The following is a 25,896-nucleotide window of genomic DNA, read 5'->3' on the forward strand; positions in this document are numbered from 1 at the left end:
CTGGACCATATGCCACCACAATTTACTGATGGGCCCAAGCTGTTTTGGTAGATACAAAATCCGAGGGGATTAGGGAGGCTCGATCCGTGCTGAAAACAGAGCAGCAGCGGTGGGGCAGCTGCTCTCCTTGCTCAGCCTCAATTTAGGTCAGTGGCCAACAGCCCCACACCAGGCTGGGGAGCCAGGGTGCGGGGGCACACGCAGAGGGGATCTGGTGTGGTGCCTGCTCCTATCAGGGTGCTCACCCTTCCATGGGACTCGGCACCCAGCCCGTGCCGTGGAGAGGGCCGGGAGCGGGGGAGACCACCTGGTATCTGGAGCCAGGCTGCCAGGCCCAGTGAGGAGCCCTTAGCAGCTCAAAGCCAAGGAGGAGATGCCTCCCCCCATGCCAGGGTGCCCCCCTGCCTGGCTGTGCACCTCGGGGTGTGGCTCCAGTAGAGCTCCCCGGTGCAGACCCTGCTGGGGCCTGTCCGGAAGGCAGCTGGTGACAGGCAGGTCACCATAGCTGTTGTTTGTGTCCCCGGCCCAGAGAGGGGTCTGCTCATGGGGACAAGGGAGAGCCCAGCTGGAAGCACTGCCTGCACTGGAAGTCTCTCCTGGTTGGGGATTAGCCAGCCCAGAGGTGCCTGCAGCCAGCCCACCCATGGCCCCCAGCCCAGTACCTTGGCTGCTTCCTCAAGAGGTTGAACTTGCACTGAGCATGGAATGACATAATGGACCTTCTGACTCGAGCAAAGCCTATTTAACACCTGGCAGGACAAACAATGCAGCTGCAGCAAGCAGCAACTTATTCAACAGCTTACTAAGAGCACTGGAATCTCTTTCCCCTCCACCTTATCTTTATTTTGCTCTTTTCCTTAGTAAAAACACAAGTACCTCCATCACCTTGAACAAAGCCACTGCTCATCACCAGGGGAATTCCAAAGGACTGCAGAGAGCAGGACAGGGAATGGGGACCAGAGCAGCCAAGCACCCCACACTGCTCTACACAGAAGGGAAGCACTCCAGACCACGGCTGCTGTTCATGGAATATCAAACCACAGTCATGGGAATCTTCTCTCCAGAATAAGAGAATCCTCTGTGTGTAATTTGGGGCTGTAACTTCTCATCACTTAGAAGACACTCACGATCAACACGGCCCGACTGGATTTCCAGCTGCCAGAGCTTCCTTCCACACAGCACGTTGTACCCCTGCAAGGAGCAGCTGCTCTGAGAGATTGCACTGCTCTGCACCATTACCGTACATCAGAGCAGCCACTGTAAGTTTAAAGTAAGAGTTCACGATTTTAACTTCCCATGTCTCACTTGGACAGTTCAAATGCACCAAAACCCTACGGTGCTGTATCTGCCAGGTCCCAGAGGGATGACAGTGCCTGACAACAAGAATCTGGCTCGAGCACTCTGTGCCCAGGTCCCTGGGGAGGGTGAGGCCACCGGCTGCCAGCTCCAGCTGCGGGTCTTCCCTCATGGGGACATCCCTTTGTGCCTGCAGGGCTCTGTGCCCCTGAGCCCGGAGCACCCAGTGACAGCTGCCAGGAGGCTGGGCACAAGTGTCTACTGGAAGGGTATGGATGAGCCTTTTTGTGTTTTGTACAGATTTGTCCTCCTCGAGTTTGTCACCGCTGTGTCCCAGAGTGACCGCAGACACCCACAACTTCCCTCCTGGTCAGGGCAGCCGGGACGGAACATGCTGCTCCCTGCTCCACATGCCCAGATGTGCCACGCAGATGGGTCTGCAGGGAGGGACAGGGTCTGGCTGGCAACCACTGTGTACAACTCTTATTAAACCCATTCTCCTTTCCTAATTATTATAATAGTTCCTGCAAACATCGCCTGTGGACTTTAAATGTTTGATGACTGTGTGCTCTAATGAAAGCTGTGGAATTATCCCATGCTCGCTGCCACATGGCCAACACAGCAACGGAGATGCTAAATAATTTTTAAAAATTTATAGTTTACAAGATGTATGTCCCATCTGTGGCGATGCAGTAGCTCCCAAATGCCCTGATTTTCACTGCATTAACAACACCTCTTAAAACCAACTGGCTTCACTCCACAGGAAGGCTCTGTAACGACCCAGAGCTGCATTACAGCACACACAGGTTGGGGATGAACCTCGCTGAGATCGAACGCCCTCGAAGCACAGAGACTCCACAGCCAAACCAAGTGCTTTTACACCTACAAGTAACACATTGCTGTTAAAAGCATTAATCCCATTATTCCAGAGAGAAAGAAGTTCCTTTAGGCACTTTTGCCAAAGCTCAGCCCAACCACCTACATGACAATGAAAACCTGGTGAGTTCGAGTGCAGTATCCCTGCAATGATTGATCCCTGAGATGAGATCAGGAGCCACTTCTCCTTCCCTCCTCTCCCCAGAGATGTTCTCTGTCACAAGGCAAAACCACGCTAACTGTGCCCAACTTAAAAACTGAGTTTGGGATGGGAGCCAGAGCAGATGGTTAGGAAAGCTAAACACCGCTGATTTATTTCTTACCCTTTATGCAGCAATATTAGAGACAATGGCCCTGATCAGAACAAATGAGAACAAACACAGGGCTGCAGACTCAATAGAGAATTAACAACTAGCACTACCAGATTCCATTATGCTGTGATTAATTCTGAATTTGTGGCAGGATTACCAGCAGCAAACCTCCCGTTCTATCTAATGGAAGCAGTGCCAAAGCAGCCTGCCTTTCAGGGAGCGCTCTTCACTCTGCAAGGGACTCCAGCAGGAAAGCAATGTGGAAGATGCCAGGCTCTGAGCTGCAAAGTCAGCTGGAAAATCCACTTACACACTGTGCCCCCACCCCCAAACCCCAAGAAACCAACAGAACAGACTGGATGGACACCAGCAGGAGCTGAAAGTCTCCTAGTCAGGGAGGTCTGAGGGACATCACCAGCAAACCCCAGCGACATAGCCAGAAGGCTGTCACCCTCCCTCACCTGGTCCCTCTGACACGAGCTCTGGCCTTCAGGCCCCTACTTCCCACTAACCACCCCATGAGGCTGGGGGAACATCACCAGGGACTATCCTCTTCCATCACTAGGGCCTCCCGGGCTCCAAAACTCTGCTCCAGGGCATACAGTGGCTTCAGTCAAGGGCAGGTGACTTGGGCTCACAGTCACCAAGCCAGCCAGGTCTCTCTGGCTCTGGCCTGTGTCCCACTTGCCTCAGTTTCCCTGTCCCCAGCGCACCACGGCCTCCCCCCACAGTACTCCCTCCTCTGGCAGGAACAAAAATTGCAAACACCAGTTATGGCCTTGTCACCATCAGCATTCCCAGGAAACAGGTTATATTAATTATTTAACAACAGTTTTCCATTACTGCAGAGGATACCTGGCCTGGGAACTGCCACTGGCAGCCACGGGAAATGGACTTGCTGACAGGGGTGCTTAAGGCCCGTTATTTGTGGGATGCAGCTAAGGTGGGACGCATGAGTTCAGCCCTGTTGTGCTCCATTTCCCCTAGCTAAGCACACAGTAAAAGCTGAATTTATATCCAGAACTGCCATGAATGAATATCTCATTATAACCGCAAAGACCTTTAATTTTTATTGGGCCCTGCACCAGCACTGGGCTGTGTTAATCTCCAGCCCTGTAAACCAAGTGCAGCAGGTTTGGTTCCTTCCATCCTTGTCCCTACATGAGGGAAACCAGGGAGCCGCAACCAGGCTGGGACTTTGGCTGGCACCTTGTGCTGGATGATGGCTGCAGTTACGGTGAGCAAGTCCTGTGTGCCACTCACCAGTGATGCAACACTGTGAGATGCGGCCAGCACAAAGAATCCTGGCACGTTACCATATCCTGCCTTTCAAAGAACTGCTTTCTTGTGGCACTTGACCATTCTGAGGAACAGACACCACTGCTGGTGAGACAAAAGCCACATGTCACTGGTTTGATGGCAGTTTCTTGGGATTATTCTTAGCACCATCTAAAAGCTGGAATTAGTTTCCCCTCCTCTCCAGGCAGAGAAGCAGCTGTTTTCCACCTCTGTGGAAAAGGGCTTCTCTGCACAGAGCTTATCTGCCTGTAGCCCCAAGGTCACATCTCTCAGCTCCTCCAATACATCCCCAAAGCAGAGCCAAGAGAGAACGAAGCAGCTGGGAGGAAGGGGAGGACATTTAAGGCATCCCTGCAAAGGCTATAAACTGCTTTTACTTCTGGAAAGCTGAAGACTCAGTAAAAATGGGACAAGAGCGAAGGCACACAGGAAGGAAATCCAAACACAAAGACGGAGCCAGGTGACGCAGGGAAATACCAGCACATGAAACATCCAGATATTCATCCTCCAACTCACATGTCTTTTACAAAACCAAATCCTTAAAAACCCCTTGGTGTCTTTTTTTCCTTTCATGAACATTTATATTTTGGAAAACTCCAGGCTGCAAGTTGCTCCAACTGTTCATATTTCCAGGACTGTGGCTGCAATGAGTCACTGCCACATGCAGTGACCTTCTGAAAACCCTCTGCAGAGCCCAGCAGTGCCTGTCAGCACAGCAGTGAAACAACTTGTAAACTCTGCTTTTAGGGGCTCCTCAGACCCTGCTCAGATCTGACCCAAACAGCTTTCTCCTTCCCTCTACAGTTTTGGTTCCAGCTTAAGAGTCCATGGAAAAAGAGAAAAGCCCAAACGACTTGGTTGCTCAGCCAAGCCAAGCAGGAGCAGGGACCTCCTCCTGAATCTCCTCCACTGTGTTGGGTTTGTAGTTTGGCCCCAAGTTCATGCTGACCTGTGGCTGTAGCCACGAGCTTGGAGCCAGCTCTCGGATCTCCCGGAGAGGCAGTGCCTGCACTCTGTACAGTTATGTGGCAGTTACTGCATCCAGGGTTAGCTCTCACTTACCCTCAGAAACTTGCCTCCACACCCACATTTTGGAGCTTGTAACACACAAATGACTCACCACAGAACACCAAGACCTGCTTTAGCAATCTGTGGTGAGGAAGGCTCAGGAGACATGGATCTGGCAGTGCTTTTGGCACAAAGGCAGGAAACTGGTGGCTCAGAAGCTCAGGGGTTTCACTCTTCAAAAGGAACAGTTAGCATGGCTCTTCGAAGTGTACATGGAGAGATAGGAAGGCATGGCATTTCTCCCTCCAGTGTCACTGCCCACACCTCCACGGCCCCTGCCCTAGGTGCCCGCAGAGCTCCTGGGGAGTGGTTCACACCCTGCTGCTCCCCAATTCCTTCTCCTCCTGCTCCAGGGAGCACACTCCCCACAGGGGCAGTGCAATGGATGGGACATGCTGGAAGAAGGGACAGTGACACATGTCAGGCTTTGGCAGCCAGCTCTATGTTTTCTTTGGCCCTAACGAGACACTGATGCTCAGGCTCTCTCCTTTCCAAAGGGCTGTAGAAGACCTGCCCTCGGAAAACCACCAACAGCACAGACCCAAATGGAAGGAGAGCTCTGACCTCCAGCCTGAGCTCTGGCTCAAGGAAAACTCCACGAAGCTGAGACACCAACAGAGTCACATCTGAGTGCCCATAGGGCTAACCCACATCCTCGAGGGCTTCCATGTGGGCTCCACGTCACCCACTCACACTACAGCAGGCAAGAGTCAGAAGAAGCAAGGGCAGTGCCTCACTCCTGGGTCACAAACTGTTCTAGCTCAGGGTACCCACCAACTTGCAATAAAGCCCTGCATCCTTCCTCCTAGCAGGTACAGAACGTGGTTCCTATCCTGAACCTGAGCCCTTTCACTGGGATTCCACCCCCTGGGAAGTACTGATCTCTCTCTTCACAGGCACTGGTGGCATCACTGTTTTGCCACCCTCCTGACATACACATAGGAGAAACTCTTTCTGTGCAGAGCAGGAGCAAGACGGGAGTAAAACATTACATACCACAGGAACTCTTGTTAGACCCAATGCTCCACCTCTCAGATGGGGAACTTGCACATCTTTCCCCGGCTTCCCTTTTATTTTATCTTACCAATTCCTTCCCTAAGTAGATTTGGATATCAAAATAAATTAAATAAATGCAGCTCTGCTGTGGGCTTTGGAAGAATCTCTGATAACCGTGGCAACTGATGGAGAGTCGGTATTCCTCTTAAAAATCCCATTTTTAATTCCTGCTTACATGATTAGGTCCTGAAGCACAGATACATTCAATCACCACCTTGGAGCACCTCATAAATCTCTGCTCAGCATCAGAGCAGTAACAACATGAAAAACCTAAACTGCTTTAGGCAGAATATTCCCATTTGCTGTGCTTGGAGCATGGCTTCCCCTGCTACAGAGTATGCTGGTCCATCTGAGGGTGCAGCATCAGCTCTAAATCCCTCTCAGGCAACCTGGGCTGTGACTTAGCACCTGCCAGCTATGCTGGAGTGGGCACCCAGGTACCTGCACCATCCCTTCACAGGCTGTCACCTCCGGGCTCCTCAGCCACCACAGCTCCCTCCCCATCCCCACCTCCCCCAGCTGTGCCTGAGACCCCATGCCCTAAAACCACTTCTGAAACTGAGCTGGTCAAACTGCTGGAAGTGTCTGCATGGGTGAATGGAAATCCATTTCACTCCAGTTCATGTCAAATACAGCTTAAATGCCCACAGGACCAGACTGAGTTACAACAGTACCAGGCATGGTTACAGTAAGTGCCCACAACAGTTTCTTTACCAGTGTGGGGGGACAAACTAAAACCAGTTTATCCCAGCATTTGCCTCATCTGCACCACACGTTTCTGCCACTGATACTCGCACCCAATCTAGTGCAAGGTGTCCCTACCTGCAGCAGCTCACTGCAGCCAGGCACTGTGAGGCAAAGCACCAGTGCAGGTGAGAGAGAAGTGGTTTTAAAGGCAGGACTGAAGCACAAACCCTCCCTATGCCAAGATGGGCACAGGGCATTCAGCTGACAGCTCTGCAGGTAACCAAAGGTGAGTTGTTTGGAGGGGGTGCAGCACTGGGATGGAGGGCTGGGATAGGAGCTGATGGGGAAGGATGCCTGGTGGCCCAAGGGGAATTGTTTGAGCTAACCAAGGGCCTCTCCTGAAATGCCTGGCAGATGTTAAATGAAACAGAAGAAACACGTGGGCAAATTATGCTCCATATTGGTTTGGCTCTGAAAGCTATTTGCAGTTTGGTCATGTTAAAGGACTTAGCACGTTTGCTCCCCGTGAACACACATGTGCAGACTTGCTTAGTGAAAAGACGGAGTGCTGCCATTAGATAGTCACCCACATCCAACTTCCAAATGAGAAATGAGCATTTAACACTGATAAATTAAGTCAGCTTAACACTGATTCACTAAGAATAGCCTGCTCCTCCTCTGGCCCCTGCCCATCACCGGGTGCCCATCCTCCCTGTGCCCTGGTCACCTCTGAGGTGCGAGGAGCAGAGAATCACGGGTTTGAGGGGCACTTCACACCCCACCGGGTGCGAACGCTGCCACTCCGGGGTCAGGAGCCAGCACACCCTGACACCTCCCTCTCCCTGACGGGCTCCTGGTGGCTCAGCCCGGTGCCCAGGCTGTGCCCTTGCTGCTGTCCTCTGGCCGCAGTCCCTCCGAGGGAGGCATGCGGAACCGGATCTGTGGGAGCCAGCCAGGAGCCCGGCCATGGCACAGGGAGCTGGCCGAGGCGGGCGCAGGCCCGGCACTGCGCACGCATGGCCGGTGACCTGTGGGGCTCGGGCTGGAGGCTCCTCCAGGGCCCAGGACTTGGCAGGCTCTGCTCACGGCCCCTTCTGTGCAGCCACAGGCAGGTGCCAAAATGCTGGCCAGCCTGGATGCACTTCAGAGGGCAAGGGGAAGGTGGAGCTGGGCTGCACCACAGCCTGTGAGCCACAGGGACTGTCTCTCAACCCCTCTGTCTGCTGTCAGCTGGCCCCATGGAAAGAATTTGCTAATCAAAGAAGCATTCAGTTTATAACCTCTCTCCTACCATTTCACATTGAGTTTTTTTCAACAGAAGGTGGTAGTGAAGAAGCATAAAGGTTTTAGCAGCCTCCTGACCATGAGGCCTGGAGGAAAGGGCAAGGGACACACCTAGAACTACAGCTCTAATAAAGTCACCAATAACAGGAACTTTGCAGTTGGAGAGACAGACAGACTGACTGGGCTAAAACATGGCAAGTGCCAGAAATCAAGGCTCATAAATGGCAAACACTGAGTCTGGAACAAAGAATAAAAATTAGCATGAATAAATACAGCAAGACATGAATAAGGAAGAGGGCTGGGATGCACAGAGAAGTTTTCCAAATGGGGCTTATTAAACCTCCCAGGTGCCTCCACCCATCATCACAACTGCCTCTCTCTGTGTCCCAAAGCATGACCAGTTCTCTTCTGTACCCTACGCTGTTTTTCACTTTAAAGTGTATTTTCTTCTGGGCTTTGGCACCACCACCTGCTGCTCCATTTGACAGCTTTGCCTGACAGTAGCCTGGACACAAATGTGCTAATTGCATAGGGGGATTTAAAAACAAAAAATAAAACCCAAATAGTGGTTCCCAGCTGACCCAGCCCTGCATCCACCACCCTTTCCTCATGGCCAGCACGAACCCACTTTTACACAAGGGCAGTGCCCAGACAGGTAAGTTCTAGCCACCGAAATCCCAGGAACCACAGGACACACACTGCTCTCCGAAAGGGACCATAAGGCCCTCAGGGACCCACTTCCCTCACTAAGGGAGTACCAGGGGAGCACCCAGGGAAGAACCGTGTTCCCAGTTTAAGCAGCACCCTTCACGACAAAGAATATACGCCCTTGCACATGTCCATCCCTGGAGCCCACGCACACCCCGCACGCAGGGTGAGGGCTGCTGGCACCGGGGAGCGAGCTGGCTCCCTAAAACAAGGCGGCTCGCTCCCAGAGGGTTATTGCCAATGTTATTGCCATCCAGGTATAAATATGTACACGGCCCATCATTTTCTTGTAACAAACGGTGAAAGCCATCACGGTGACAGTGAGGCAGCGCAGGAGCAAGGAGGACTTTATCACCTACCCATGACTATGTTTCCCAAGCAGCCTTCTCACCAATCCGGAGCCCTCCGCGATCATTAGTTCCTGCACATGGCAGCAATGAAATTGTCCCTTAAAGTAAATCATTCATGGATTTTTATAATCCGAAATAAAATTTTCTAATATTTTTTTCCTAAGTTTTCCAGGTTTAAGGTTTTAATCTTTTATTATTTATTGTGCAGCAGTTGTGAAGGGCATGATGAGCAGCCCGGTGTAAATAGCTGTCAGTGGAGGGTCGGTGCCTGACAATGCAGCATTGAACAAATTAATTATTTCTTCTCTTCTTATTATGCCATGTTCTCTCTGAGAGGGTTCAAATCCAGCCAAAAAAAAAAAAAAAAGAAAGAGTAAAACAAAACAAACTAAAGCTGCACTTTGGCTTCTGGGTGTTTTCCTGCCTGGTGGCTGAGGCTGCTGATAAATATTCCCTGGAAAGGGTACTGAAGAAGGAGAACAGCATATAGATATATTTTCCTTTCTTCCTTCATACTCAGAGCACCAAATTCAAAAGACAACAATTTTCTGCTGCTTGAGATGCAGAGTGTTCCTCAATTTCTGCACCTCTCCAGGATTTATTGCTCCTTTAAACTACTGCAAACACAATTTAACCTTTGTTACCTTTACCTCTTTGCCCACTAGAGCCTGAATTAATGCTAATCACAGCAAAACACTGGACATTCTCCTAACTGTGGGCTTAAAAAATAATCCTCTTTCCACAGAAAAAGACATAAAATATCTCATTAGACCAATAGCACTACCAGGCACATTCCAGCCTAAAGTATAAAAAAATTTATGCTACGTGTTATTTCTTCTACCTAAAAAATTCTCTGACTCCTGGAACTCCGAGGTGGAACACCCTGGTGTGCCTGCAGGACTCACTCTCCCTGTGCCCCTGTGGCACAATAATGTGAATAGAGGACTGCCCAACCTGTACAGTAGAGGTGACACAATAATGCCATGAACTGGGGACTGTCCAACCTGCACAGTACAGGTGACACAATAATGCTGTGCCCTGTCAGCCCTGTAATGCTGCCACTTGTTTCCTCTTGGAAACAATCTCCCCTTTGATTTCCCTCTACACTCAAGCCATATAATAACACCAGGTACCATTTGCTTGTACAAGGATCCCACAGTATTTCAATTAAAATTGCTCATCTTTAGCCCATTTTTTTCCTGGACACCCCTCCAGTTCCACTCACAGCCGAGGCGCAAAACCCAATTAGTTATTAATTGAGGCACGTTAAAATTCATTAACTCTGCTTCTGAAGCTATAATTAACTGTCTGCCCAGGCTTTTGTTCTTTCATCTCCAGGTAGAAGGTCCCACAGTTAATATGATAAGGCACAATCCCGCCTCCTCTGCATGGAACAGCCCGGCTCTGGTGCAGAGGGGACGTCCCATGGCAACACTGCCCTGTCAGCTGCTGGCTTACCCGTGCCACATTTGAACTGGGGTATATTTGGAAAGAGTGGGAGCATTGAAAAACCTGATGGAAATATTTTGCCAAAGGCCATTTCCCACAAGCTCAGTGTCCTGCTGCAGTACAGACAGAACAGCCCCACCACCACAGGAAGGTCTCCCCTCATGAGAACTTCCGTGTTTGAGCCCTGCTGAAAACACAGCTCGAGGCAAATCCCGTTTCGCACACGGAGCAGCACGAAGCCAGCCTTCACTGTAAAGCAAAAGGACCACAGGAATTCACTCCCATGTCAAGACCCTGTGGCAGCCTTGGCTCTGGCAGTTACACGTTGCTGCTACACCTCCACTGGCTTTTGAGGAATGCAGCTAAATCTAACTTGTGTAAAACTAGCTCTTCCCAACTGGACCTGCTTTGGGGCAGAACACCATGAGCAGCTCAGCGGAAGCAACTTCCCACTTCCAATATGAACCATCCTCAGTGGAATGGGAACAATTTGGCTTTAACCTGGGACATCACAGTGGACTCTGTGTCTGTAAGCAACATGAGTAAAGAGAGGAAGGGAAGGAAATGGTGCAACCCAATGGGAAAAGGGGATGTCTTGTGCTGGATGTCTAGTTGAGGAGAAAATCCCCATGGAGCCAGGACCAGTGGAGGTCACAGCAGGTCAGGGCAGAGGTGACGGAGCCACGACTGCTTCCACTGCTTCCACCCGCTCCACCCCCTATTCCTGCAATGTGCCAGCCTACACATCAGAGCTGGCATCGAGGGAGCTGATCGATGCCAGGAAACAAGTCTGCTGCAGATTATTTCCCGGCTGGAGCAGTGATGGAGCCACAGAGACTCTGGGAGTTGCAATATGGTTGCTCGCCCCATTCCTGCTGCCCCCCACTCCTGCAGTGCTGCTGCCGGGGGCTGGACTGGCACAGCCCCTCACCCAGCAGCCTCACAGCCTGGCTCCTCAGGGCCCAGCCAAGCTTCGAGGGCAGTACGAGCTCATCCAGCGGCAAGTGCATTCCAGGTGCCGATCGGGAGACATTTGGGGAAGGGTCACTTTCTGCTCCCACAGCCAGAGGCAGCAGCAGCAAGGGAAAATGAAACTGGAGATCAGAGACCAGGCAGGACAGCCCGATTTCTGCAGCGCCCTGTGTGGGCACTGCCATTTGTCAGAGCACTTCACAGAGTACGTGGACATGGAGTGTCTGTCCACAGAGATGGGCCTTCAGAGGGGATGCCGGTACCCCTGCCCTGATACCCCAGCTGTCTGGGAGTTCTGCCTGGAATCACCCCAACCTGTCAGGAAGGCAGAGCCAGACCCAGGGGTTGTTTACTCATCCTGCCAACTGAGTCGCAGCAGCATTGAAAAATTCATGTCCCTGTGTGAGGAATCAGGGAAGCAAGCACGGCCTTTGTGAGAGCCAGGAAAAAAATGGCAGTGACCTTGCCCAATTTCTCACATGGCTCTGCATCCAATCACACCCATCCTGTCCTCATAAGCTGCACAAGGAGCTCTAATGCTGGTATTGATGATGCTGTCAAGCCTTCACAAAAGGTGCCCGACAGCCCCACGTACAGCAGAGATACGGGGAGCTCAGGCCATCAACAACTCCACAAGTCTCACATGGAAACCTCCACTCAGTGCAAGCACAGAGGAGGCTGTGAACAGCTTCTCCCTACCTCCCCATATCTTGTGAGGACTAACGCCCAAAGGAGTCACCCACCTCAGACTCTGCTACAAACCTGGTTATTTTCACAGGAGAAACCAAAACCATTAAGGCCTATTTCTGCCCTGGAGCACACGGGGCTGGGAACTCGCTGCTCTCCCCTGAGCAGCACCTGACCAGGACACACAGGATGATGACAAGCCTGCACTCCCACCTTCCAGGCTGGGAATGCCACTGCAGACTCACCTGCCATTGCTGGGTTTCCTCACCCAGGTCTGTGAGCTAACAGGCCCCTCATACAGCAGCCTGGCTCTGCCCAAAATCCAGGTGGCTTCATTACTTTATCAAAATATTAATGGCCATGCTGTAAGATCAACATTTGTTTTGCCAGGAGCAACAAACAATGCAAACAGCACCGCCTCGAATCACGAGTATTCATTTAGATCAGAGGCTGAGAGCCACCCTCTAATCCCATGCCAAAACTGAGGGAAAACGAAATGCCTTTGGAGCTGGTGAGAGGGAATGGGTACAAAAGGTATCAGGAATGAACAGCTCTGTTTATCAACAGAGTCAGCACAGCCCTGTGTCCCCAAACTGCACCTGCCAACACCCTGTTCCGCCTCCTGTCCCCTCAGAGTCTATGTGCCTCAGGAGCTCAGGATGCCTGTTTCTGGGAGAAACAAGTTTCATGGTTTGCTCCTTTCTGAAAGCAGTGACCCAAAACCTCTATCATTAGTAACAATAATTAAAAGGTGCCATAAGAGGGAGTATATGGATGGTTGCCACTGCAAGGAACAGTCTCATTAATTTAGTACAGATTTTTAACTTTGCTTCATTAGGACATGGATGTTGAAGGCCATTTAGGACTCAAGGGATACTCCTGCACTTTGGGCTCCCTCAGGACTGCCAGGAAGAGCTGGTGGCTGCCGTGCAGTTTTGCCCGTGCAGCCAGAGAAGACATTATTTTTTCAGTCCTTTAGCCAAGAAAAAGCCTCCTTTCACTGAATCTTTTTCATAAACACACCTAAAAGTTCACTCTTAAATGTAGCTTTTTAACTGGAACATAGGAAAGATCCCCCAGACCTAAAATAAGTGATAACTCAGATGGGCACCGAGGAGAAGTTTCCATGTCAGACAGTGTCCATAATGTAGAGTTAACCAGTAACCACAGATCCAGCAGATAGGACTACACAGACTCTCCAATGGAGCAGAGACAGGGAGATAGGAACACAGTGCTAACAGCTGGCTTGGGAATGGTCCCAGGGCCAACTCCATACATCACATATAAATGGGAAGGCACAACAGTAATTAAAGTCTACTTTAAGATAAACAAAAAAGCCCTGTCATGAATCACAGCTTTAACTACACATGTTATGCAACTATCGATCTACCCCATCTCCCTGACTGCCCCTGCCAAGCAATTCAAGAGCTCCCAATGGCGTCTCCACAGAAGGACGCACGGAGTCAGAAAAGCCCTTGGGAAGCACCAGTGTGCAGGAAGCATCCCAACAGACAGGGGATGTAGGCTCCTACCCTCCCCACAAGGACCATCAGCTGACACCAGCAACCACTTCACTTTTCCCAAAAGCTGAGTAGCCGGAGTGCACGGCGGGTGCCTGGAATGACAAGCAAGGCCAAGCCTTGCAAGCACAAGATGTGGGCCGCCAGCTGGAGGCTTTCTGGGCCACCTCCAGCCTCCTGCAGTCCCCGGAGAAAGCGGCTTTAGGAAATAATGTCCTAGTACTTTTGCCTTAGAAAAAGACTTCCATCCAAGCACAGTTTTACACTAAGTTGTTCCTACTTATCATGACATTTCCGGAATGCATTGAGGAATGCACCCCAAACAAGGCGACTGTGCTTTTATTTCACAGAACACATCACCTGGGAATTGCCTCTGCTCTCCTTTATCAGCAGCAGCTTTGTGCTATGTTCACTTTTCTCCTAATTGCAGTTGGAAGAACAGGCTCAGTCTCTCAACAGAAACCATCCGGAGTAAGGTAGGGGGGTTAAATCCACCCTGCATAGCAAAAGCAAATTAATCTAGGCTGATACAGCATGTGCCTTTAGTTGCCAGGAATCCACTAAAGCCCCAGTCTGCAGAGATTTATTCACGCACTGCATTTCAAGAACATGGCCAGCCTGGCTCCCTCCAGCCCAACCCAGCCTCACAGCACGCAGGTATGGACTGAGGGTCTCAGCTGAAATGTAAATACAGAATTTCCCACCTGCTGCCAACACTGTGCATGCAAATAGGCAGCTTATGCAGTAAGGACTCTTTAATTCAAGCAACTGCTAATGCAAGGATTCCTATGTCACCGAAGACCAAAGGGCCACCAGTCTTGCAAGCCAGTGCAGATCCCCAATGTTCAAACCGCCAAGTAACAGGGAGAAGAATCCCACATGCTACATTACTGCCTGTCTGAAATGTTCTACTTCAGCCACGAGCTATTTTTATCGTATGATTCTTTGCATATCCAGTGACTTTTCTCATTATCATACCAGAATTGGTCCAGCCATGGGCTAACCACATCCTGTGCCCTCACTCACCACCAGCCTGGTCGCAAGTCCAAGTGCCCTTGGACTGTGCTGGGATGAGCCAAGGCCCAGCTCAGGGTGCAGCACCCACCTCATCACCCATGTGACCCAGCAGGTACTGGGAGCCTGGCACTGCCACGGGAGCCGGAAGCAACCAGGGCTCACAACTGGACACCTGTAGCTCCAGGACCAGGGAAAGATATTCATGTTTTATGACTAGGATCTAAAGCAAATTTTATTGGGAGCTTTTATGTTGGTAGGTTTGAGTAGTTTTTATAGAGAGGAGTTCTGAAAACTGCCATAAAATTTTGCCTTGGGGGTTATGATTACATTTGTATCTCTCCCAAACTTAGATAAATAAAGACGACAGTTTTTACTGTAGAAGCTTAAAAGGTTAGAGCGGTATTTGGTCTGTGATGAACCTTTTATAGAGATGATGTTGTAAGAATTTATTCTTAAATATCAATAAAAAAATACAACTTAACACTTCTTGATAAAGCTATGGTGATTAGAAGAGCTGTCAAAGAGGTGGCAGCACTGCTGGTGGCTTCATTCCTGCTCAAATCATGCTTTAGTACATTTTTGGTTGCTAGAAACTATTAACTAATTTGCATTCTACCAGAGGAGAAACGTGCTTTCTAATGATGACACTTTGTGGTGTCTTAGTATTTGAGGCAAGATTCCCCTCACACCTGACTTTGTGGGTGAGCTGATACACCCCTCTTTACAAGGGACCCTATACAGTTTTACCTGTCTCTTTGTGCTTTTGAAAAGGGTTGAGACGTGACGCCTGTGTTTTAGGCAGCACTTGCCACAGCCCAGCTGTGAGCTCAGCACACCAGCCCCGGTTTGTCCCCGCTGCTGCCCAATGGCCCTGCTCAGGCTGTGCCCCCACCCCATACCTGCCCTCTGCCCAGCACTGAGGCAACTGAAGCCCTGACCTGTACAATTCCCATGTCACCACTTCAGAATCAGTACCTCAGTAACAGCAGCAGCTCTTTCCCACAAGACATGTCCCAAAGTTTCATTTCCCAGACACCATACCCACAAGGATTGTCAGAAATGCTAACAGAGGCCAGGATGTGGACTCCAAGCTCCCCCTGTGTCATACAGGAGGTCCCAGCTCCAGGACCACTAAGCACTGGCTAAAACAGGCACTGCAACTGGTCTCAGGGAAGACAAGCACACACAGCACTAACACGGAACGGCTTGTGTGAAAGCGAACACTTGAACACTGGAAACAAGGACTACTGAACCTGCTCTCCCTCCATCAAGCACAGCCATATTAGGGTTTTAAATTTCAATCAAAAACAGTGATAATCTTATTTGTTGCAGACAGGATGACTAATTAGCGAGGAGAACTCCCTCAAAGCCCTCAGTGTGAGCAGCTCTCGGCCGAGCACAGCGTGTGGCGCAGCAGGGCTGCGAGCGCCGTGCGGGCACAGCACCCCCAGTGTGCTCCACAAGGCACATTAAACCCCACACAAAGTCTTTATCAAATCAGGTGGTCTTGACCACACATCTGAATGCAGCCCACAAATATGTTAACTGAAACTAATTGGATACCATCAGTTAGAAATTACACACACTGCGACAAGTGCTCACAATGAACCAGTGCTCTGCAAAATTGGCAACAGACACAAAGTGAAATGGAAATCACAGCACCCAAAAGGAAACAACAAAAGCACGCGCGCAGAAAAAAGCTGCTTTATTTTTATTTTAATCCCCCACTCTCTTACCTTAATTTCCTCAGTCCAGCGCTGCTCAAACAGGATTGCTTTTCCAGCCGTTGGAGGAATATGGATGCCCCGGAATGCATTTGGAATCACAGTGTTTGCATTTGTTTGTGTGCTTCCTTCAGCGTTAGTGTGTCCGTTTATGCATTTCACCCAGTCTTAGTGCGCCCATTTATGCATTTCACCCAGTGTTAGTGTGCCCATTTGTGTGCTTTATTCAGTGTTAGTGTGGCTTTTAACGTGTTTAGTGTGTAAATAAGGCTAGAATACCTCCTACCTCTTTCTTCACCTCTGGCTGTGCCTCACAGTAGTCACCTGGGAGGTCCTGCTGCGGCTGTGCCAGGTCACTGGAGATCCAGAGGAGGTGACTGGGATACAAGGCCCTGCAACACCCTGCAAAAGGAATGTGCAGGGTTAGCCAAGCCACAGGGAAATGCTCAAACATTTAATGATCAAAAATCTTCCATTCTATGAGAAATGTAACCGTACTTTAACCTTCTGTACTAAACAGAACAATCAATTATGAGCCCCCATGAGCAGAATGGGAATTCTCTTTGCACAGCTCCTCGAGCCCCCTCGTCTGCTCCCACTGCTCCACCATGGCAGGTTCCAGAGCCAGAAGGCCCTACAGAGCGAGCCCCTCACTGTGTTGTTTGTGGAGGGCCTGCTCTCATCGTCCTCCAGGCACAGGCTAATAAAACCAATAAGCAACAGACTGGGTTATGGTCACTGCCCACCTTTCAACAGTTCATTAACATTCACATTCTAAAATCACTTCAACAAATGCCTGCGCCACCGACACAAGTTAAACACTTGCTGAAGCACTGGGTCAAACAATAAAGATTCCCCAAAAGCTTTACTTCACTTGTATCCACAGATACCCCGGAAATGCACGGCCACCTGCAAAAACAGTTACTGCCCCGCAATTAGAGGTTTATCATCCCTACACATGGAGCGAGGCATGAAAAGCAAATAATTGGCATTGAAAAGCTCAGGCGGAAAACTCTTTGCATCCAGTACTATCTGAGGAGTTAAGAGATGTATGTTTTTCTTAAGAACCTCATGTGTCTTCAGTGTTTCTCGGTGAAGGAAGGAAGTGTAAAATCATTACGTAATTTATTTGTTATGAATTGCATCTTTTCACCTTGCTGCAGTTATTAACACCTCATTGTGTCAATGTAAGGCTGAAACTGTCACTGACAATGACGCGGTTTCATCCCAGGCCAAAATAACGCAAACAAGAAACTCAGTAATTCAAGGGAGGTTTTTGTGTTGTTTTGAAGCAGAGCTGGCTGGTAGGACTTGAGCTTGTCCCCAGCCGAGGACTCCTCGGCTCTGCAGGCTGGGTGGTGCTGGAAGAACTGCCTGGCCCTTGACACCACCACCCCTGACTGCCAGCTTCCTGGAGGCTGATCATCAGCTATTCCAGTAACTCCTGCAGGCACCCCAGCAGCACATTTCACATCCCCTGCCTGGCTCCGAGGACTGCAGCAGGTGGATATTGCCCCCGGGTGATCAGGGTTTCAGAGGCAGCGGAACGTCGCCGGCAGCTGGAGGCCGAAGGCAACAAGCGGGATCAAAGGAGCTGCTGCTACCTGAGGCCATCCCAGTGCTGCCGCCTCTGGAGAGCTGCTGTTTGTTTGCTATCCTTAGAGTGCTCCACGGGATGCTGAGCACTGCCTGTGCATGGGGCTTTGGACACAAACACTCAGCTCAGAGAGCTGCTCTAGAGGGGGCTGCCCCAGTGCCCAGGCCCCAGCTCTCTGGGGTGGGAACCAGGAGCCACAGCAGCATGGGAGAGGGACACAGCCTTCCCTCATCACCCGAGTGCGTGAGGGAAGGTGAGGTGCTCACTGTCATCATCCTGTTGGGGATGTGCCCAAAAATGAAAAAGCTGGGAAATGCCAAACAACACAAACCAGCCGAAGCAGGAAGCCACCAGAACACCTTTGCCCAGTTTTGTTTCCTTTTTTTTTTTTTTTTAAATAAAGGTGCTGTTTGCCTCAGGCTTGTTTAGAGTATTTGCCTTGTGCTGGTAAGCAGCAGCCCAAGCCCAGCCCTCAGAACAGCCAGGCAGCAGGATAGGACAAGAGAATGGCAGAGCATAGACTCCACACGAGGTGCCGAGGCTGTGACCCAGCACCAGCCCAGTTCCAGAGCCCCAGAGCAGGGATGTGCAGGCTCTGGGCACCAACAGAGGCACTTAGATACCACCAGCCTTGTTTATCAGTATTCTGGCAGCAGTGCCTGTGCACCACATGAGAAGGAGACCGAGGAAAGCCCTAGAGGAGCTGGGGGGTCATGGAGCCCCCAAGCCCCTTACCACCATCCCTGCTTCATTGCACTTGTTTTCCTGCTCACAGTCTGACACACAAAGCACAGGCTGGGGCTACTGGGGGCCTCCTTCCCCACACAGGCTGCGGAGACAGGACAAGGAGAGCTTCAGGGAGGAAATTTTGCCAGCATGTATCTTTTTGCTGTTACAGGTTGGCATCTCCACAGAGCAAGGAGAAGGAGCCAAGTTTATTCCTACCCAAGTTTATAATTTACAACCTGTGCAACTGAAGGCTGAAAACACAGCAATTTTGCAGGGTAATTCTGGGGAGTAACCATCCTGCAGCACCAATTATTAAAACCACTTGCACACAATAAAGCTATAAAGATTAAAAATATAGCACACTTGTCATTAACTATGGATGAAGTCATGTAATATGTATTATAGAGCAGTGCAGGGCCAGCCGCGCGCTCCGGCACAGCCCTGCCAAGGAGCCCAAACCCCAGTCCCAGACCAGCACGCGTTTTGTCAGAGCCCAGGAACAAGTTTGTCATGCAAAATAAACACAGATGTTCCAGCTCTGATGCAGCTCCCAGGCAGGGCCAGGCGAAGCAAGGGCTCTCAAAGCAGGGCTCTGGGTGCAGGCCCACTGTTCCACACGCACTACAGGATCAGCCGAGCCGCCAAGTCACCCAGAGGACACATCCTGCTCTTGGACGTAACCTGCTCTGCTGCTCACTCTATTTTTTCTCAATATTCTGTCCTGAAACACACTCAAATGGCTCCCTGTGCTGCTGGGCCTGGCACGCCTCGGTGACACTCTGCGTGTGCCTCCTGTTTCCAAAAGGCTCCAGTTTATCAGCACCTCGGGCCCTGCTTTGCTGGCTTATTGCAATTGTTTCCTCTCTTTCCTCATCCTGTTCCCCTGAGAAATGAATCATTGTCTCCCCTGCCGCAGACAGGAACATCCTTCAGTTTCTCTAAGTACAGCACTCGGGTCCGTGCAACACCCTGCAGGTACACACACACCTGTACAAGCACGCGCACAGACACACACACACAGTGGCTTCGCTCAACTTTAAGCCTTGTTTTAATGTTTTTCTCGACATTAAAATTCTTCTGTGTTTCCACACAAAGCTAAGATTTATCTTAGACAGACCAAAGATCAACTGACGCTTCGGAAAAACAAGGAGTTGATTATGCTGGAGGATGATCGAGGCAACTCCCCTCCACAGATCTGCACGAGGCAAACAAACCACCTACCACAGAGGTGACTGCCCTAAACCAGATTCAGGGCAGGCTTGTGGCTTCTCCTCTCACAGCAGTAAGGCTCTGCCATCCCAACCCTGCCATACCTGATCACCCACCATTTCCTACCAAAAGATGCCCCAGCCATTCTCCGCACTTGCCAGCACAGGCACGGAGCTCCATCAGGCCGGATCCTCAGCTGGGGTGTCCCTCAGTTAATAAACTCAACTCTGACAACAAGTTTTATACCAGCTGCCAATGTGGACTCTTGGTCTTATTATCCTACAGATGTGTACTCTGGACTGACTCCTGTGGATCCCTTTAGCTCTGCAATGGTCACTGGAAGGAGGAAAGGCCATGTCCATGGGGGAGCACTAGCCCTGTCCAATCTCCTCAAGGAGAAAACTGCAGCCAGCAGCTTGGTTTTCAGCCAGAGCTGTACATATGGATAAAATGGGGTCACCTTCCATCCCAGGAATTCAACATTCCTGCCCAGCTGTTTCAACTGGACTGATACCAGTGCACACTGTACTGATAAGGGTGGAACTGTATCTCTTAAGCCATAAAAGAAACAGAAAGAATAAAGGAAAAAAAAACCCAAAAGAATGGGATCAGAGTACTATTTCTGGTCTTTTCCAGCACTGTCAAGCAGAGAATTCTGGAACCCACAGTGTTAACAAGGGTAAGCTGCTTCGACAAGGGAATATATACTGTTAAATCTTGGGAGTTATTTAAAATGCCAGTGAGTATAATAGCAGTGCTCTGAAATAACCATTTCATCTGCCTACATTACTCTAAAATTAATGAATAATGAAGCGATGCCCTTCACATTCTCTTCCCTTTCCATTCCAAGATATATTGATCAGATGACATTTATTTAAGTTTGGGATAATGTATTAATTTCAAGATAATTATTCAATATACTTTTGTCACTGTTGATATGCTTCAATGTCATACAGGGGCCAGGGGATGAATAAACTGTTATCTGACATTGCTGGACAGGGTGCTAGGAATAAATGCAATTTTTCTCCTTGAGAGTCACTGCCTTAGTTTTCCCTTTTCTTTCCCCCCTCGGAGGGGAGGGAAGGCATTCTGGTGGAGCGGAGCCAGGCGAGACGGATAAGGGGGGTGGAGGGAAAGGGAGCACTGTGGGCTGAACTGCTCTTTCCTTGTCACCCGGGTCAGCCTGATGCTCAGCAGAGCTGACAGAGCCCATCCTTAGTGGATGCCACTGCAATATTAACACTCATTTGGAGCAGATGTGGCTAAAAGCATGAAACATTGAACAAACAGCTGCCACGGATCCAGTGCCATTGCAGGAGCACTTATGTTCCATTACTGCCGCGTTCCCGGGGCTGGGAGGGCAGCCCCGCTCCCCTCAGTGCCGCGGCTCCTCCGGCCCACCTGGCCTTGCCCTCCACCCACACACCAGCAGCACTTGACTCTGGATTTATTCCAACAGAGAAACCATAACTTCTTCTTTTTTAATCTCCAGTCTTTATGTGCCCCTCCACATATCACGCAGGAGACAGGCAGCCAAAGGGGACAGTAAAGCCTCAGAAACCCCAGCTCAGCTTGGGAGAGCTGCCATGTAAATCTGCTGACCCCCCAGGCTGATTTTGGGGGTGATGGAGAGCCCAGGGCTCAGCTCAGGTGTGTGGAGAAGACAAACAACGTGAAACTTGCACGCACAGGTAAATGCAGAGAAAATGGAGATGCAGCAAGCAAGGCATGAGCCAGGTACTGTTCCCTTGGATTTCAGCTGAATGCTAGAGCTGGACACAGCCAGGCTGCCAGCACCTCACCGGAGCCCAAATCTGAGCACAGCAGGGATGGAGCTCTCAGCCAGTGCAACAGTGACTGGGGACAGCACCTTGGCCCTGCTGGCACCTGAGTGGGGACACGAGACGACCTGAACAGGAGATCACCAGCCAGGAAAGGGACATGGGACAACACAGAGCAGAACACCAGCCAGGAGAGGGTGGACACAGGACTCAGGCTCCCTAAGCCATGCAACCTCTCCTGTGGGTGCAGGAACTCACACCTGGCTCTGCAGTCTGTGATGCTCCCAGCTGACAGGGACTCCCAGTTTCGTCTTGGTTGTCCCAGTTCTCTGAGGATCCCTTCAGGTGGCTGAGCCTGCCTTTGATTTTTATTACCCTTTAATGCTTGCATTTGCCTAAGCCACAACGATAACAAAAAGCCTGACCCAAATGAGCAAAGAAAGGATGAATAATCCAGGGGGAAATCCCACGTTCTCAGGTAAGTGAGGTGCCCTGGGAGCAGAACTGATGCCATGGCACAGTGGGTTACAGACACAAAGAGCATCTCCTCCTCCTCCCCCAGAATCAGCCACAGATACAACAGCAGCATAATGAAGTGTCACTGCCATCATTAGTGACATGATGGACTGTCCTCCATTAACACACCTGATGGTCAGGTCTGCCCTCTGCCCCCCTCCTTCCACCTCTCAAGTGTGCTCCTGATCCCCAGACTCCAGGAGCAGTCCATAAATCACACTGCTGGCAGTTCCTCCTCACAGGGAGCAAACCCTGTGCTCAATTCCCTTTGGAAGAGATGCCCAGGCATTATTTTGGGAAGTATTTGGAAATGCCTGTGTGACTTTGCTAGTCAGGCAAGTTGTATCTTCAATTCACAAAAAGCTTTTGCACATGCCACTATGGGTATATATTGTTAATTGGCAGTGTATTGGACAGCCACAGAAACACATGATTCCCAAACCATCCTGAAAAAAGGGCCAGGGAGCTTGCACCCAGTTTATGCCCTATTTCCACACGAAACAGAGCTGCTCCACAAGACTCCTGCAGACACTGTTGGATTTGTTTCCGGTTTCCAGGAGCACAGTGACATTCCACAAGCCAGCAGCCCAAGCCAGCCCTGTGCCACCCTCCATGTCCACACTTCCCATTGGGCTCACGCCAATTCTGTGCCTTTTACCTCAAGGCTGTGGGAGTGAAGACCAGGACACTCCAGAGCACCAGAGCATGTTTTAGCGATAGATATCCATCTCCTGGCAACAAGTTCTCCACTACAGCCCTCCTTTCCAATCCCACAGGGAACACGTGCCAACTTCTTTTTAGTTGACTTCAGGTAAACAGGCAGATTCTTGCACATGTTCCTTTTCAGTGTTTCGTGATAAAACAGACCTGAAAAGTCACCCCAGCACAGCAACACCCCCAAAGCCTGAACTCAGAGCATGGCTTTCGTGTTTGCTTCTTCCAAGGGTTTTTCTTTAGCCTCTGAATGAAAGGAGGAAAAATCCGTATGATAAGCCAGGTTATTCTGATTGCATCTGACAGCGTTAAAGTGCACCCCTTGCTCTTCTAGAGACTCGGATCCTCTGGCTAACAGGACCTGGAGCTGCAGACATGTGCAGCCCCATGCTTGGGGCTGGTATTGACAGGGCAGTGTCAGTCACTGACGCAGAGCAGCGAGGTTCAATAATCTATAACCATATCGGCCCCTCCTCTCCCAACATGGTCCCTGGGATCCTGGGCAGCCTCCTCTTCTTGCCCTGCCTCAGCAAGCCCCACACTCACTAAAAACACAGACCCAAGGCCATGGATAAAGAGCAGAGACCCCCAAAAGCACACACAGAAACTCTGAAGCAATCTGCCAGCTCCTGCACTCATTGGCAGGCAACGAAACGTCTGCACTTCCACTGTGAACTGAGGCTAAATCAGAGAATCCCCCAGTGAAAGGTCAGTGACTAATCCACCGAGCTGCAGCAGTGTATCACTCACTCTGCCTGGGAATAACACATGGAGGCACAGGGGAAAAACAGATAGAAAATCTATCCTGATAGAAATAACACCTCTGGCTACTGGGTAGAGAAAGTGCATTTCTGAAAGCCATTTCATGACTGAGATGAGCAGGAGAGGCAGTGAAAGCTGAGCCACTGGGAGGGGCAAGACAGGTGAGGGAAAAGCATCTCATGTCTATATTTGGTTGCTGACAGCTTCACAGCAATGTCCAATTCCTTTAATGCCCAACAGAGCATTCCAGTCAGTGGCTCAGGCTCTCCAACTGGGGGAAATGCCCAGCAGGATAGAAAACAGCTCTGGACAAAAGTGCAAAGGCACAAATTTTAGCAGATACTTCCCGAGCTTTCCCCAACTCTGTAGAAGCTTTCAGGACTCCTAGGCTGGCTGGCCTCTGGCTCTGCTGACCACAACTGGAGTGAGCAGTCTGCTTCACCTATTTCGTGGAATCAACCTGGCATTTTCTGCCTAGGAAGTGGCACTGGAAATCCAGGCTGAGCCCACTACCTTTGGATTCCATATTCCCCCTGCAGAGCACACAGCCCAACTCGCTGCCCTGAGCAGAGCTGACCAACTCCTGTCTAGTCTAGTCTAGTCTAGTCTAGACTATTCCTTACTCTATTCTATCCTAATTCTATTTCATTCCATTCTATTCTACTCCGCCCTACCCTGCAAACAAGCCCTGCACGCTCTGAACGAGTTCCAGACTGAACACAAACATCCAAGCTGGAGCAATTTGCATCTCTCAGCTGCAATCAGGCTCCCTGGCAGGGCGGCCACGGCATCCCAGGCTTCACCTGCCCTGTGAGTCCAAAGGCTGCAGCAACAACCAGCAGCTCATTCCACACACAGGGCAAGCAAATGAGGGAATATTTAAGCGGTGCTGAAATATCACAGTGCTCCTCCTCTGCCTTACAATTGGATGTGTCAGTTGCTAAATTACGTGTGTTTTCCAGCACTGCAGCTCCTGTCTGAAAGGCCATCACACAGTCCCCATTTCCACAGCAAATTGCTTCATAAATGGGAACTTAAAGGATAACGTTACATTTCCCATTGCAATTAGGCAGGGCTGCTGACAGACAGGGATAATGTGTTCCACATACAGGTCCTTACTTCCTAGGGAGGAGGCTGGGAAGATCTGTGCTTTCGCAGGCCATTGGATACCAATAAACCTGGGGCCAAGTGCAGAAGGCCTGAAGCCAGCAAAGCAGGTGTGTCCATGTTTCTCCCACAGACCCAGGGAAGGACTCCTCTGAAGGGACTGACCCTACACAACTCCAGACAGCAGCAAATCCCCCGCCAAGCCCTGACAGAGCCTCACACCCTCACTCACAACTCACTATGAGGAGGGAAGGTATCCAAGCCCTGTGCATGCTGACAGGTACGTTTTTAGGTGAGGTAACCCTGATTAGATCTGACTGAGGTCCAACTTCATTTCTCAGCCAGGCTGTGATCTTTATTTACCTGGATGCTGTGCTGCTGCTGTCAGGTGGAATAACTGCACTGGGTTTCTCTGAGTCACAGCAGGAGTAACTGCAGGGGAGGCCTGCTGGGACCCGATGGAGCTGCCATTCCCTGGCCTAGCTCTGAGCATGGCATTATACCTCTATACATCCTAGAACTGCCTTTAGTCAGTCTCTATACACAGATTACAGAGGTGGAGATTTCAGATTTCCCAGCACCCCACCGGCAAACTCCTTTTGGGGGTCAACAGGAAGAACTGAGTGAACTGTGGTTCACCCGGGGGCCGGATGGTCACGGGCAGCTCGGGCTCCTGCCACGAGTGAGGTGAGCACAGACTCACCCAGCACGGGAGGCTCCCCCCAAAGGCTGGGTAACAGGCCTCTCTTCTGTTGGGATAGCAAATCCCCACCACCAGGGAATGTGTTCCAGCAGTTTACAGCCAGCAAAGCTCCGGCATTCAGGACATTGCCTGGTCCGTCAAGCACTGCTACAGCAATAAAGAGCACGAACTAGCAAGTCAGAGGAGCACAGGAAAGGCATTTTCCATGCTATCTCCCTGGTTCTGCTTGAAATAGGATTACAAATAACATAAACCCTCTGGAGAATGAAAAGCAACCAAAATTACTTTTGTGCAGAAGACAGAGCAGACTATAATGTTAAGACTTGGAAGTTTAGGGACCACTCTTTTCCTTCTGGCCATTTTTATATATCAAATCACTTCCCAGCACTAAAAACATGTATTTAGTTTGTGAAATAAAAGAAAACCCCACAAGTTACGGTGCTGATTTAGTTATTGCTCCTGTTTAGAAAGAGC

At 50.3% G+C, this 25,896-nt stretch overlaps 1 long non-coding RNA gene across 1 annotated transcript in view; it reads right to left on the reverse strand.

The window, feature by feature from the left end:
• LOC135412593 (uncharacterized) overlaps positions 1-25,896 on the reverse strand; it is a 227,612-nt gene that overhangs the window by 46,445 nt on the left and 155,271 nt on the right. Inside the window, exon 6 of the long non-coding RNA XR_010429757.1 lies at positions 16,591-16,706. This is a non-coding gene — a long non-coding RNA (uncharacterized LOC135412593). The remainder of the gene's footprint in view (positions 1-16,590; positions 16,707-25,896) is intronic.

The sequence above is a fragment of the Pseudopipra pipra genome, chromosome 4 (genome assembly GCF_036250125.1).
Source record: "Pseudopipra pipra isolate bDixPip1 chromosome 4, bDixPip1.hap1, whole genome shotgun sequence".
Taxonomy (NCBI): Eukaryota; Metazoa; Chordata; class Aves; order Passeriformes; family Pipridae; genus Pseudopipra; species Pseudopipra pipra.